We start from the raw sequence: 12,405 nt of genomic DNA on the forward strand, positions 1-12,405 counted from the left end.
GAAGTGAGTAGTTTCGTTTAGCGCGTAGAGGGCTCGTGCTTTGTTGTATGCTTGCACTGTTGTGTAACACCCACAATGCGGCTATATCTCCCATGTGTCGGGGCACGACTTAGAGGCATAGCCGCATGGTAGGTTTGTCGCAAGAGGGGTAATCTTCACACAATCCCATGTACTGAATAAGAACGGGATAAAGAGTTGGCTTACAATCGCCACTTCAAAAAATGCAAGTTAAACATACATCATCCAGAGTACAAACAAGGTCCGACTATGGAACCAAAATAAAAGAAGAAAACCCCAAATGCTAGATCCCCGATCGTTCCAACTGGGCACCACTACTGATCAACAAGAAATGAAACAACACAACGAACATGATCTTCATCGAGCTCTGACTTGAGCTCAGTTGCATCACCTGCACTGGTATCATCGGCAACTACAACTATTTGGAAGTATCTGTGAGCCCCGAAGACTCAACAATCTCACACCCGCGAGATCAAGATTATTTAAGCTTATGTGTAGGAAAGGGTAGGGAGGTGGAGCTGCAGCAAGCACTAAGCATATATGGTGGCTAACAGACGCAAATAAGAGCGAGAAGAGAAGCAATGCAATGGTCGTGAACTAGAAATGATCAAGAAGTGATCCTAAATCTACTTACGTTCAAGCATAACACAAGAACCAACTTCACTTCCCAGACTCCACCGGAAAGAGACCATCATGGCTACACACGCGGTAGATGCATTTTAATTAAGTTAAGTGTCAAGTTCTCTACAATCGAACATTAACAAATTCCCATCTGCCCATAACTGCGGGAACGGCTTTTGAAAGTTCAAACCCTGCAGGGGTGTCCCAACTTAGCCCATCACAAGCTCTCATGGTCAACGAAGGATATTCCTTCTCCCGGGAAGACCCGATTAGTCTCGGAATCCCGGTTACAAGACATTTCGACAATGGTAAAACAAGACCAGCAAAGCAGCCAGATGTGCCGATAATCCCTATAGGAGCTGCACATATCTCATTCACAGGGCATCACTGGATGAGACATCCTATGAGTAAAACCAAACCTCAAGTTTCCCCGAGGTGGCCCCGCAGTCTACTCGGTTCGGACCAACACTTAAAGAAGCACTGGCACGGGGGGTTAAGATAAAGATGACCCTCGGGTTGGCCGACCCAAGCGAAAGGTATAGGTTGTTAGGCAAATGTAAAATCAAGGTTGGGCCTTGCTGGAGGAGTTTTATTCAAAGAGAACTGTCAAGGGGTTCCCATAACACCCAACCGCGTAAGGGACGCAAAATCAAGGAACATAACACCGGTATGACGGAAACTAGGGCGGCAAGAGTGGAACAAAACACCAGGCATAAGGCCGAGCATTCCACCCTTTACCAAGTATATAGATGCATTAATTAACATAATAGATATTGTGATATCCCAACAAATCCATGTTCCAACATGGAACAAACTTCGTCTTCACCTGCAACTAGCAACGCTATAAGAGAGGCTGAGCAAAATCGGTAACATAGCCAAACAACGGTTTGCTAGGAAGGTGGGTTAGAGGCTTGACATGGCAATATGGGAGGCATAATATAGCAAGTGGTAGGTAGCACGACATAGCGATAGAATGAACAACTAGCAAGCAAAGATAGAAGTGATTTTGAGGGTATGGTCATCTTTCCTGAGATCCCGCAAGGAAGAAGAACGAGTCCATGAAGAAGACAAACAGACGTAGTCGAACGAATCCTCACAAACGCGACGTTATCGGAATTAACCCAAAGACGCAACACCGGAAAGAAGCAAACAACATGGTAAACAACCATCACATAAACACGGCATGATGCACAATCAAGTATGATGCATGTTCGGTTTAATGCGGCATGGCATGGCAAAATGCACAAACAAACCTACAAGTTAAATGGAGCTCAATATGCAACGAGTTGCATATTGACGAAACACCACATCAATTATTTAGTTCACTCCCGGTTAGGTACTCAACAATATTAAATGTTGGTTAACATGGCAAGAGGTGAAGCAAATGAAAACTACCTATCTAGGCAAGTTTAAATGAGGTTGGAATAACAAACAACAAGTCCGGAGAATCCTCATGTGCAAATTTATGGATTTGGTACTGTTCTTCCCTAAACCATATTTTATAGTTATCAAACATGCAAAGTGAAGCCACCATGTTAAACTAGGCATTTTTCTACCCCATTTACACATAAAGATTATTTAAAATGGAACTACGGTTATTAAGTTATGAATTAAAGCATTTTAGCATGGCATTTAAGCAAATTTAAACAAACAGGAGTTTAAACATTTCAAAGATGCATGAAAGTTGGATATTATGAAACTAGACAAGATTCTAATCATTTTACATATATAAATTATTTTAAACCGATGTGCGGTTGAGAAGTAATTAAATGCATGAAGCTTAGGTTTTTTTTTCCGCAAAATAGGTCTTCTCTGGATAATAGATAAATACGCAGGCAGGAAAAAAACATCAACGGGCCGAATCCGGTGCAAGTTGGGCCAACGAAGAGGAGGTTGTGGGGAGCTCACCCTGGGCTGAGGCCCACAACGAAGAGGATAGGGCGCGCTGGGCCTTGAGGAGGCTCGCTCGGCTGACGAGGAGCGGTTCCACGCTGGATGCGGACAAGCGGCATGAGGCAGCAGGCGTCGCCCTTCTCTGCTCGAACTGCAGCTTCCCGATGCAGCGGAAGCAGGGGCCGGGAATGGGGACTCCGGCGAAGGGGCCGGCGGAGCTGTGAGTCCATGGGTCGCGGTATCCAGCTAGGAACGGGCGACCTGGCGGAGGCCGGCCGGATTTGGAGCGATCTGCGGCGGCTTGAGGCACCGACGCGGGTAGAAATCAATGAGACCATGGCGCTACGGGAGGGCTTGGCAGCAGGATCTTGAGGCTTCGGCAGTGCGGTTCGAAGGGGAAGCAGGGGAATTTGGCGCGGCGGAACTCTCCAGTGAAGCAGCAGCGGTAGCAGGGCCAGGCGGAAGCGTGACTTGGTGAAGGCGGAGCCTCTCCGGGAAGGCGTGGACGGGACGGCAAGAGTTTGAGGCCATGGCGACTCGACGGTGGCGCTACAGCTTCGAGGCGTTGGAGCTCCCTGTACGAGCAGACAGAGGGAGAGAGATGTGAGGGAGGGGCAGAAGAATGGAAGGAGGGAGAAGAGATGGGCACGAGGAACTCATCTCCAGCACGACGGCGCTCCAAACGGCGGCGGCGGTGCTCGTTCTGGTTGGAGGAGGAGCTCGGTTCAACTGGGGTCTCGGGCGCGAGGACGAGGCATGGGGGGCTCGGGCAGAGGCTCTGGACGAGGGGAGGCGCAGGAGATCGAGTTCCATGGTGATCCGCACCCCGGCGAGCTCAAGCAAGGCAGAGGGGATCACGGGTGCGTGGGGGTTGCTACTGTTTGAAGGAGACGAAGGCGCGGCGATGGATCAAAAGAAGAGGCAACCGAGAGAGGTGAGCGGGGAAAAGAGGAGTATCTAGAGGAGCTCTCTGGTTGGAGGATTAGGGAAATTGAGGTGGATGCGGGGTGTATCCCAAGGAAGAAGAGACGGGAGGAGCGGCGGCGGCTAGGAGGATCAATAGAAATTAGGGATTGGTCCAATGATTGCACTGCCATTTATAGTAGGTGGGTGTGGGTTAGATTAGGGGCTATCTCGTTCCTCCGATCAAAACCGGACGGTCAGGAAAAATAGGCTAGGGAGTCCAAATAAGAAAACGGTGATGTTTTGTAGATGTTTGGGGATGAACCGGACCAGTTGGTAACGATAGAGCGGGTCGGGTTCGGGACAGTTTCGGACATGGGCGAGGGGTCGATGCACTGTGCAAAGAGGGAGTAGGTGGTTTGACAAGAGGGAATCGATAACCCGGTTGGTCTCGGAACGGTCAACGAAGGTGAGGGGTTTGATGGGCTCAGAAAAGAGAGAGAAGAGAGATGCCCGACAGCAGTTTCGGGGACCGAAACGTCCGACGTTTAACAGGCTATATTGCCGCTATAGTAAACTGTTGGGGCGTCAAACGAACTTTGAATGCGATGAAACTTGGCAGGCGACCGACTCACAACATAACAACACCGCATGCCAACTTTCATCCCGTTCCGAGAGCATTTTCTAGCCACTTATAAAATAATATTTCGGACATACCGCGGGCGCGTGCAAGTGTGTCTGGGCTCAGAACGGGCAACGCAAAGAACGGGGCGACCGGGACGGATGCAAGTTTCAAAAAAACATGATGATGCAATGCACATGATGACATGATGAAATGCAACCCGCAAGCAAATGACAAGACAACAACGGTGAATAACTGGAAGACACCTGGCGCAATGGTCTCAGGCGTTACAACACTCCACCACTATGAGAGGATCTCGTCCCGAGATCTAGGATGGCACCGGAGGGAAAACGGAGGAGGAAGAGAAAAGGTAAAACAAAGTTGCTTGTTTGACAATTGAGTGAAACCAAAGAACCTTGCAAGCTTGAATGAATTGAAAGAAAGAAAACAACGAAGATGACCAAAGTTGAAAACACTCCGTTAGAAAAGAGGAACATAGAACATTACTAGAACCTTGTAGGTTGAAAGACATAAGAAAAAAAGGTTGCAATGGACAAGAAGTACATGCAAGCGCTCCGGTTGAAAGAGATGTACAAGGGATTAATGATCGATTACGACAACACCTCGGTTGGAAACGGAAGGCAATAATATGAACTTGGCAAAATGAAAGCACTTGGATGAGAGTCCGGTTAGAAGAGGAATGATAGACACAACACTCCGGTTAAAACAAGATAGAGAAGGAATAAGAATGATATAATTTGGACAGCACTCCGACTGTAAATGAAAGGAATTGAATATGAACTTGGGAAGATTGGATGATACTTGATGAAATCAACAACACACTACCTCCGGAACTATTGAAAGAATGGCACAAGGGGTAAGAACGATTTCAGACAACACTCTGGTTGAGAAGGGATGGAAAACTTCATAAGATGAGAGAACTTGAATAGAGGGCATGACACTCCGGTTGAATGGATAAGCAAAGGAAAGAGCATGATCTTGGCAAAACGAGATGATGGGACGAAGAGAGCAACGTCACCATGCCTCTGGAACAAATGAACGGAAAACTAGATGGTTGGAAAGAAAAAGAACAGAGAAGACGAATGACAACTCTCGCAATTAAAATTGAAAGAGAAAAGGTTGAACGGAGTTGTTGGAAAACCAACAACGAAAAGAGTAAGCTTGTTGTGGGCTTATGGAAAAACATGTCAAAACTATGAGGTGAAATTCTTCCACTAACGAAAAACAATAGATTGGATTGATATCAATAAGGAGACGAGAAACTTATTTCACCGGAAGGATAAATGAAGAACTTGGGTCATTTATAAGCACCATAAATAGCAAAAAACCTTAGGGAAAGCTTTAGGTGAAATATAACCCAAGATAACTCAATTGAAGATATTGATGGATATAAAATACCTCATTCTTGATAACTTGTGAATCGTGAAACACGCAGGGAAATTATCAAGAATGACATAATGCCACCTCAAAAGATAAGGGAGAAGGGATTGAACTTTGAAATGCAAGATGAAGAATACTTGAGCTCCTCTGAAAAGAATTTCGATGAACAGTTCGAGAAGGAATTAAATCCTTGATGAACCACCATGTTGAGCCATCGTGAGAACTCCGGTAATAAAAGGATGATAAAAAAAGAAAGAGAAGTGGAGAACATAAAGTGAAGCCTTGTAATGATTTATATGGATCTTCGTGATGATGAGAGCTTGGAACTCCGGGAAAAGAAAAGATGAAACAATTGAAACCGAGAATTTTGATGAACCTCCAAATTAAGGATTTGAATTCACTTGATGAAACAAGAATAAGAATTACATTATGCTTATCCTTCATCAATTAAATTGATGACACACAATGGATTTGGCATACTACTCATTCTCATTGGAAAGGATTCAGGAGAGATATAGCCTACTCTTGAGAAGGTCTTCAACGAATCACCGGTAGGATTGAAACAACGAATGAATTAATATGACAACCAAGGAAGAGAACTCTTGAACGAACCACTGTAAGAATTGAACATGAAAGTATCAAAAGCACAATTCACCAGGAAGAATTGGAAAATGAATGAAGATACTTGCTAGGATTTAGATACATGAGAACAAAGAGATCATGAATTGATTAGAGAATATTTGAACGATGCACCAGTAAGATTTGGAGAATGAGATCTAAAAGCTGAGAATGAATTAACCCGAAATGATGGTCTTCGGAGAATCAAACTGAAAAGACTCCTGAATTTCTCCAGATGGGTGAAAAAAATTCTCACAATCAAAAACAATTATGAGAGGATGGCATCAAGCTTGAACTACGCATGTTTGGAAGAACGAATAAGATTTGGAGGAAAAACTCTTCTTCGGTCTTCAAATGTTGAGAATGACGATGAGAAACACCACCATGAATTGTTGAGACACTCCGAAATGAAGAAATAGAAAGGTTGAACCAACGATGAAAAGAATTTTGAAAGATCTTGGAGAAAGACATTTGACTGATGAAAATTCATTCTTACGTCAAACTTTAGAAGATTTCATAATAGCTCCGAGAAAATTAGAAGCGTTAGGTAAGATCCTGGAGAAAGACATGTCGGTTAGGGCCCACTCAAAAGATACACCGTTGAACGATTTAAAAGAGAGATTGCACCGGTTGAATTAAATGGCTTGAGTGAGATAACAATCTCGAAAGAGCTTGAATGAATATAGAGTGGAAACATGAATCTTCTGAGATATCTTCAGCACTCCGGAACAATTGAATACCGAGAAGTGAATGATTAATAAGTGTGCCGGAATGAGAAAACGTTTGAACCGAGGGAAGGATATGATCGACAAAGCTTGACTTGAATCCACCGGAGAAGAAGGAGAACGGAGAATGATGAACTTGAAGCTTCCTTAGTATCTTCCTGAGAATCACCGGATAAGAACATTGACAGAAAAGAATGGAGAGGCTTCGCAACAATAAAAGGATACTTGAATAAGAAATCCAAGTCCTTGAAGAAAAAGGGTGGGACGGCGGGGAAAACAAAGGCAAGTTGGGACGGATGCAAAAAATAACGCTGAGAAGACTTTGAGTTGATCTTGCGGATATTGAAAATGATCGGATCCACTTGAATAGAAACACGCTAGTTGAAAAGGATTGACATGACAATCTTGATTATCATGTAGGATTAGTATTCACTTAGGAGTATGAGAACACTGCTTAGGAAAGGTACAGAATCAACACTTGACATTGAAGCAACTCGAATACCACAACAAAACAAAACAAGGATTGGCTTGTAGAATAAGCCGAAATAAACATATGATAGATCCCATATCGTATCATGTGTCTGTTGGAAAGAATTCCTACGTGATACTTGAATTCCCACTTATAAACTCCCGAAACTTTCTGGTTATGCAATCAGGTGTTGGGGATACAGGGGAAGCATAATATCTCACCCAAACTAACAATCCCAACATCCAGTTGTATCCATCCTTCAACACATAACCAAGAAACCTTCGGAAATCGTGTACCTCAATCTTCGAAAAGCATTTGTTATACGAGTTATGGCAATACTCCTGAACTCCCGCCCCAGTACTAGGTGGAGTCGAGGTTATCTCACTAACAACTGCATAAAAGAGATTTTCGATGTCGGCGAAACTCAGGTATTCCAGAACTGCAACAATAAAATTGTGACGACAACACCTCGGAGCTCAACTCCCCGGGACACTGCCACAACCCCTAAATGTCAGGAGGCACCAAGAACAATTTTCTCGTCACAAAACCATCAGAACGATTCCAAGATACCCGCATGATCCTAATTTTTTTTAGTGAAATTTGAAGAGAGAAGAGTCAAAACTCTATGTCACGAGGCCTCACCAGAGCGACGAAGGGACTGAGGAGTAAAAAGAATCCTACTCTCCGATATATATAATCCTAAGACTCAAAACATTTTGTTCTGGACTCAACAATGTCAGCGATTCAATCAAGCAGGGGGCTCCTAAGTCGGGGAAGGCTCTGATTACCAACTTGTAACACCCACAATGCGGCTATATCTCCCACGAGTCGGGGCATGACTTAGAGGCATAGCCGCATGGTAGGTTTGTTGCAAGAGGGGTAATCCTCACACAATCCCATGTACTGAATAAGAACGGGATATAGAGTTGGCTTACAATTGCCACTTCAAACAAATACAAGTTAAACATACATCATCCAGAGTACAAACAAGGTCCGACTACGGAACCAAAATAAAAGAAGACAACCCCAAAGGCTAGATCCCCGATCGTCCCAATTGGGCACCACTACTGATCAACTGGAAATGAAACAACACAACGAACATGATCTTCATTGAGCTCCCACTTGAGCTCAGTTGCATCACCTGCACTGGTATCATCGGCACCTACAACTGTTTGGAAGTATCTGTGAGCCACGAGGACTCAGCAATCTCACACCCGTGAGATCAAGACTATTTAAGCTTATGGGTAGGAAAGGGAAGTGAGGTGGAGCTGCAGCAAGCACTAAGAATATACAATGGCTAACATATGCAAATAAATCGAGAAGAGAAGCAATGCAATGGTCATGAACTAGAAATGATCAAGAAGTGATCCTGAATCTACTTAAATTCAAGCATAACACAAGAACTGTGTTCACTTCCCAGACTCCGCTGGAAAGAGACCATCACGGCTACACACGCGGTAGATGCATTTTAATTAAGTTAAGTGTCAAGTTCTCTACAACCGGAAATTAACAAATTCCCATCTGCCCATAACCATGGGCACGGCTTTCGAAAGTTCAAACCCTGCAGGGGTGTCCCAACTTAGCCCATCACAAGCTCTCACGGTCAACGAAGGATATTCCTTCTCTCAGGAAGACCCGATCAGTCTCGGAATCTCGATTACAAGACATTTTGACAATGGTAAAACAAGACCAACAAATCTGCCCTATGTGCCGAGAATCCTGATAGGAGCTGCACATATCTCGTTCTCAGGGCAACACCGGATGAGACATCCTACAAGTAAAACCAAACCTCAAGTTTCCCCGAGGTGGCCTCGCAGTTACTCGGTTCGGACCAACACTTAGAGAAGCATTGGCCCGGGGGGTTAAAATAAAGATGACCCACGGGTTGGCCAACCCAAGGGAAAGGTATAGGTTGTTAGGCAAATGTAAAACCAAGGTTGGGCCTTGCTGGAGGAGTTTTAGTCAAAGAAAACTCTCAAGGGGTTCCCATAACACCCAACCACATAAGGGACGCAAAATCAAGGAACATAACACCGGTATGATGGAAACTAGGGCGGCAAGAGTTGAACAAAACACCAGGCATAAGGCCGAGCCTTCCACCCTTTACCAAGTATATAGATGCATTAATTAACATAATAGATATTGTGATTTCCCAACATATCCATGTTCCAACATGGAATAAACTTCGTCTTCACCTGCAACTAGCAACGCTATAAGAGGGGCTGGGCAAAACCGGTAACATAGCCAAACAACAGTTTTAGAGCCTTGACATGGCAATATGGGAGGCATGATATAGAAAGTGGTAGGTAGCACGACATAGCGATAGAACGAACAACTAGCAAGCAAAGATAGAAGTGATTTCGAGGGTATGGTCATCTTGCCTGAGATCCCGCAAGGAAGAAGAACGAGTCCATGAAGAAGACAAACAGACGTAGTCGAACGAATCCTCACAAACGCGACGTTATCGGAACTAACCCGAAGAAGCAACACCGGAAAGAAGCAAACAACATGGTAAACAACCATCACATAAACATGGCATGATGCACAATCAAGTATGATGCATGTCCGGTTTAATGCGGCATGGCATGGAAAAATGCACAAACAAACCTACAAGTTAAATGGAGCTCAATATGCAACGAGTTGCATATTGACGAAACACCACATCAATTATTTAGTTCACTCCCAGTTAGGTACTCAACAATATTAAATGTTGGTTAACATGGCAAGAGGTGAAGCAAATGAAAACTAGCTATCTAGGCAAGTTTAAATGAGGCCGGAACAACAAACAACAAGTCTGGAGAATCCTTAGGTGCAAATTTATGGATTTGGTACTGTTCTTCCCTAAACCATATTTTAGAGTTATTAAACATGCAAAGTGAAGCCACCATGTTAAACTAGACATTTTCTACCCCATTTACATATAAAGATTATTTAAAATGGAGCTACGGTTATTAAGTTATGAATTAAAGCATTTTAGCATGGCATTTTAGCAAATTTAAACAAACAACAGTTTAAACATGCATGAAAGTTGGATATTATGAAACTAGACAAGATTCTAAGAATTTTACATATATAAATTATTTTAAACCAATGCACGGTTGAGAAGTAATTAAATGCATGAAGCTTAGGGGGTTTTCTACAAAGCAGGTCTTCTCTGGATAATAGATAAATACGCAGGTAGGAAAAAAACATCAACGGGCCGAATCCGATGCAAGTTGGGCCAACAGAGAGGAGGCTGTGGGGAGCTCACCCTGGGCTGAGGCCCACAACGAAGAGGATAGGGGCACACTTGGCCTTGAGGAGGCGCTAGCCTCACGCGTGCACGCTGGGCCTTGAGGAGGCTCGCTCGGTCGACATGGAGCGGTTCCACGCTGGATGCGGACAAGCGGCACGAGGCAGCAGGCGTCGCCCTTCTCTGCTCGAACTGCAGCTTCCTGATGCAGCGGAAGCAGGGGCCGACAATGGGGACACTGCCGAAGGGGGCGGCGGAGCTGCGAGTCCATGGGTCACGGGATCCCGATAGGAACGGGGACCTGGCAGAGGCCGGCCGGATCTGGAGCGAGCTGTGGCAGCTTGAGGCACGGACGCGGGCAGAACTCAACGAGACCATGGCTCTACGGGAGGGCTTGTGTAACGCCCTCGATGCGGCTATAGATCCCACGTGTCGAGGCACGACTTAGAGACATAACCGCATTGAAAGCAATGTCGCAAGTTAGGCAATCATCACAAACATCCCATGCAATATATAGAGTAAAAGGGGAGATACATAGTTGGCTTACACTCGCCACATCAATCAAGAACATAAATAACATTACATCATCCAAACACTCATGGCCCGACTACGGCGCCAAAATAAAAGAGAACCCAACATGCGACACGGTCCCAATCACCCCCAACTGGCACCACTACTGATCATCTGGAAAGGAAACGTAGTATCGTTGAGAGTCTTCGTCGAACTCCCACTTGAGTTCATAGTCGTCACCTGGAGCGGAATCACCTGGACCTACATCTGGTATAGTAGGAATCTGTGAGCCACAGGGACTCAGCAATCTCGCACCCTCGCGATCAAGACTATTTAAGCTTATAGGAAGGATAGGCAAATATATGTGGAGCTGCAGCAAGCGACTAGCATATATGGTGGCTAACTTATACGCAAAAGAGAGCGAGAAGAGGAGGCAAAGCGTGAGCGAGAGTCTAAAGGAACAACCTGCGCAAGCATTACTCCAACACCGTGTCCACTTTCCGGACTCCGCCGAGAAGAGGCCATCACGGTAACACACTCGGTTGATTCATTTTAATTAATTAAAGTTCAAGTTATCTACAACCGGACATTAACAAATTCCCATCTGCCCATAACCGCGGGCACGACTTTCAAAAGTTCAATCCCTGCAGGGGAGTCCCAACTTAGCCCATGACAAGCTCTCATGGTCAACAAAGGAATAGACCTCCTCCCAAGACATTCCGATCAGATTCGGTATCTCGGTAACTCAAGACACTTCGACAGGATAAAACAAGACCAGCAACACCGCCCGAATGTGCCGACAAATCCCGATAGGAGCTGCACATATCTCTTTCTCAGGGCACACTCAGATTGTCTAAACTTCCGGTAGGTCAGCCCAGAGGTGCCCCTGGTAGCCACCGGCGGCTGACGGTTTGGACCAACACTCTGAGGAGCACTGGCCCGGGGGGGGGGGGGGGTTTAAAATAAGATGACCCTTGAGTCTGCAGAACCCAAGGGAAAGAAAAGGCTAGGTGGCAAATGGTAAAACCAATGTTGGGCATTGCTGGAAAAGCTTTAATCAAGGCAAAATATCAAGGGGTTCCCATTATAACCCAACCGAGTAAGGAACGCAAAATCCGGGAACATAACACCGATATGATGGAAACTAGGGCGGCAAGAGTGGAACAAAACACTAGGCGAGAGGCCGAGCCTTCCACCCTTCACCAAGTATATAGATGCATTAAGATAACATAGCAATATAATGGTATCCCAACAAGTAAAAAAATGTTCCAACAAGGAACGCCTCCAATCTTCACCTGCAACTAGCAACGCTATAAGAGGGGCTGAGCGAAGCAGTAACATAGCCAATCAACGGTTTGCTAGGACAATGGTGGGTTAGAGGTTTGACATGGCA

The 12,405-nt window shown here is 45.0% G+C and overlaps 1 pseudogene; it reads right to left on the minus strand.

Moving 5' to 3' along the window:
• Positions 1–2,543: 2,543 nt before the first annotated feature.
• LOC147965231 (uncharacterized) lies at positions 2,544–3,192 on the minus strand (annotated as a pseudogene).
• Positions 3,193–12,405: the final 9,213 nt, after the last annotated feature.

This window comes from Triticum urartu, chromosome 6A (genome assembly GCF_056163025.1).
Source record: "Triticum urartu cultivar PI428250 chromosome 6A, HENAU_Tu73, whole genome shotgun sequence".
NCBI classification, from domain to species: domain Eukaryota; kingdom Viridiplantae; phylum Streptophyta; class Magnoliopsida; order Poales; family Poaceae; genus Triticum; species Triticum urartu.